The sequence below is a fragment of the Lactuca virosa genome, chromosome 3, assembly GCF_052849685.1.
Source record: "Lactuca virosa cultivar CGN04683 chromosome 3, Lactuca_virosa_CGN04683_v6, whole genome shotgun sequence".
NCBI lineage: Eukaryota > Viridiplantae > Streptophyta > Magnoliopsida > Asterales > Asteraceae > Lactuca > Lactuca virosa.
In genome coordinates this window covers 211,187,184-211,191,653 of record NC_136428.1, presented here as the reverse complement: position 1 = coordinate 211,191,653, position 4,470 = coordinate 211,187,184, and positions in this window count along the sequence as shown.

Below are 4,470 nucleotides of genomic sequence, written 5' to 3'. Positions count from 1 at the left end.
TTTTATGCTTCGAAAGTTATGCTGGATGAAAGATGTAAACATTATTTGTCAGATCTAGACTGTATAAATATTTTATGCTTTGAAAGTTATGTTGGATGAAGGATGTAAACATTGTTTTTCAGATCTGGACTATATATGTATTTTATGCTTTAAAAGTTATGCTGGATAAAAGATGTAAAGCTTTATTTTACAGATCCGGACCATGTATGTATTTATATCTACATAATATGTTGGGGTAAAACATGGGTAGATGAAATATGAGTTGGATGACGAGTTGAGAGGTGATATAGACCATCAGGTAAGGCTGAGAGGTGGACGATGTGAGAAGCCTTGTTCCCAAATGTTGGCCCCGTCATCTAGCAGAGTATGGATGACAACCACGGACTATTCTAGACAGTCCAGTGGAACACTAGCAGGCTCGCAACCTGTAGGTGTTGTGAACGATGTGTTCACCCGGTGTACTCTAAACCCTGGCGATCATGCAGACTTGGTGCCTAAACCTTGGCGATCATGCACACTTGGTGCCAAAACCCTGGCGACTATGCGGACTTAGTGCCTGTTGTATAAAACCTTGGTGACTATGCGGACTTAGTGCCTGTTGTATAAATCCTGGAGACTATGCAGACTTAGTGCCTAAACCCCGGTGATGATAGACTTCGTGCTGATTCCTTAGGATGATCCTTAGGAATGAATGAACAAGAGATAATTGATTCTTAGGGTAGATCCTTAAGAGTAACCAAGATAATGGGGATGGGTAATTGGGTTAATTGTTTGATGATTAAACCTAATAATTATATTATTGTGGGTTGAAAACCCTATGTACTCACCAGGTTTCCCAACCTAACCCACTCAGTTTATTTGTATCACAGGTGTCGATATGAAGTTACTTTACACTGAGAGATTTAAAAGAGATGTAGATCACTAGTGTAAATGAATGTAAGTTCTGTTTATGCTTATGTTTCTATATTAGCGATGACATCCCAAATGTTTTAAAATGAATAAAAATACATTTCTTCGGAAATGCTTTGATAATGTATTTATCATGTTTTTCTGGGAACAAATTCCGCAAGATTTTTATTAAAAGAAGTACTCTGATTTTTATAAAGCATAAACAAATTGGTCTTTTCTGGCTGTGAAAATGGGGATGTCACAGTTGGTATCAGAGCATTAGATTAAGCGAACTAGGAATAAGGATTTATTTCTAGACTTAAACTTAGAATGCTAAGCGATGATTGTGAGGAGTGTGTCTAATATATTTTAGGTAGTACACCTGAATAGACACAAGCACTAGCTTGTTTAGGGAAAATGTCTAACATGCTTTTATGTGCTAAATGGTTTATGATATGCGTTATACGATCGGATCTATGGTCTGTTGCCGACCGGATCTGGAAATTTTATGTGTTCAGATTTCTAAACGTTTGATTATGGTATTAGAACTGGCATGTAACTTTTCGGAGTGATATGGAGAATTACACGTCGAATCTTTCCTATCTTAATTCTCGTCATTACACACCGAACGTCTGATTTGGTGTATAGATCGAAATGGCAAGAACCCGCAGTGGAGCTAGGAATGCGAATGGGGATAGGAATCAACCCCCAGTGATTGAGCAAATACCTGTTGTAGCAGCTGCTCCAGAGCCAATCACGATGGCCGGAGTACAAGCGATGATCCAGATGATGTTGGATCGTCAGATGGAGGAGACCAGACGTTTACTTCAACAGAATCGAGAGGAAGCTACAATACTGGTCGAACAGCCCGAGCTGAATGATGGGCCGTCAGAAGGAGGAAACTACAGTGGGACTGTTGGTCAAGCCAACCCACCGATAGTTAGGCGAAACAACCAGGATGGAGGAAATGATGGACGTGGATGCAAGTACAAGGAATACATGGCATCCAAACCACCGTGTCTATCTGGAAACCTGACACCGGTGGAAGTCATGAACTTGATCTCCGAGATGGAGACAATGTTTGAGAGTTGCGAGTGCAGCAACAGGCAGAAGACCGCTCTCGCGGTTCCTCTGTTAAAATCTGGAGTACTAAGCTGGTGGAAGCGACTAGCTGATTCAATGCCCAAGGGTGAAGCGAGCAAGATGTCTTGGGAGGATTTTCTGGTACAACTAAAGATGCAATACTGCTCTGAGCAGGATCTTCTGGAGATCAACAATGAGTTCCAGAATATGAAGAAGGGAAGAATGAGCGTTACTGAATACGCTGCAAGCTTTACAGAGAAAATGAAGCTTGTTCCTCACCTCGTCCCAACTGAACTCTCCAAGTTTAACAAGTTTGCCCTCGGATTACCAGCGGACTTCGGTCCAATAGTCAAGCAAACAACCACTCTGAAAGCCGCCATCTGGGCTGCTAAGAATGTGGAGACCCAGATACGAGAGAAGGGTCTGGAGAGAGCGGAGGTGGGAAAGAAAAGGAAATTTGATGGGTCGTCGAAATCTAACAAAGAAAGAAAATTCTCAAAATCTGAAGAAGGAGGAGGAGGTGAAGCTAAGTGGTGCGAGAAGTGTAAAAAGAAACACTTCGGGAAATGTAGCGAGGAAGTGACTTGCTACAAATATGGAAAGACTGGACATTACGCCAGCAAGTGCGCGTTCAACAAGAAGGTGTGCTACGGATAACAAAGAAGGGCATATTTCTAGAGACTGCCCAAAGAAAAACGAGACAGCAAGGCCAAACACACCACCAAGGCCAAGGGCATTCCACATGATCCTCGACGAAGCAGAAAACAACGCGAGGAATCAAGGATGAGGACTTCATATCCAAAGATCGAGTTATGCAGTAGCCGTGTGGATAGTATCGTATGGTGTAGCCTATTAGACGTATAGTCTAGGGTGAACTTGAACACCTATGTAATCGTTTCAAGGAATAATATAAAACCTTCGTTTTGTTATCTGGTGTGTTAAGTTGTTATGTGATTTTCTTGTATGATGACTTGGAAAACTGCGAGACACTACTTGGGACGAGTATGACTAGGTGTGAATGGTAGTAGAGGCCTATACTACCGGAAGCACAGGACTCACGCTTGGATCAGGGAAAGTCACAAGGTTACCAAGGCACTAGTAACTGCAACTGTTTTGTTCATGTCTATCGTTACCATCGTTTCGGTAATGACTAAGAATATGATTGTTATTCCGACCTTAGTGATCATATCAAATCGAGTCCGACTACGATGAGTATGTTACGTGGTTCAGAGAACCAAGTTCGATGTGGCATCTGACTTAAGCCAAGAAGATTGAAGTAAAAGATAATCGAAGCAGTATCGCGTTCATAGTTAAAGAAGTTGGTAGCTAGAAATGCTACATGTTGAAATGTGATTATATCACATTAGAACATGAAGAAAAGTATATTCCATTCCATAATTTGACTCTAAGAGACCTGAGTCTAAGCATTGCAACATCCGTTGAGAGGTCATTAGAACGCGACACGTCGGTCTATTGTGGAAATCGAATAACTTATCTTAAGATTGTTAAGAAGAACAAGCAGTCTCCAGTAAGGATCGATATTGTGACTTGAAGGTCATAATTTGGAGTCTAACGTGAGATAGGGAGCAGGTGCAAGATCGAGCACCGCCTGCAGTCAGGAAGTCTTAGAGTTAGATACTCGTTCGAAGAAACATCAAAGTTACGATTATTACTTAGGATGAATAGATAAGGTATGGAGTCATCATGTGAGCCCTGTTTCGTTGATGATTCCGGGACGTAATCATCCTAAGGGGGAGATAATTGTAACGCCCGTAGATCCGGGCTAGTCAATTTAGAGATAATAGGGGTCGAAAATGACTTTTAGACAAAAGATTATTTAGAATAAATAATCTTAACCAAGTTGTAGAATATGTCTCAAGGGTTCCGTACATATAAAGAACGCCGAAGTCCGAGTTATAACGAAGAAATTATGGCTTGTCGAAGTTCTTCGGCAAAACCAGCATAACACCGGAAGATGTAAATAGTGAATTTACGATAGAGGACTTTTTAGCCCTAGTGATCTAAACAAAAGTTGTAGTATATGTTAAACCGAGAACATCCATAAAAAGAACGCCCAAATCTGACTTCGTATGAGGAAGTTACGATTTTTCTAAGATTCGGCTTAGTAGTGCACGGCCCGAAACTCGAATTTTAGTTCGAGCGGTTTTTGGCTTACGCGACCTAAATGAGAGTTGAAGATCTCATTAATAGGAACTCAACGGTAAAAATACAGACAAAAATGGAGTCCGTATGAAGGAGTTACGAATTCTTCGCGGTTATTTAACAGTCTAATCACCTCCTACTATTAAATTTAAGATCGGTCGAGAATTAGTCGACGGAGTCAAAAGGAAAGTTGTAGATCTTGTTTTTACCTACGCGTTAATATAAAGAACGTCAAAAACGGAGCTTGTATGCAAACGTTACGGGGTTTAGAAGTCGGCAGGGTGCTGCTGCGAAAGGGGTGACGTGGCACAATGTGGGCCACCCACGTTCTGCCAC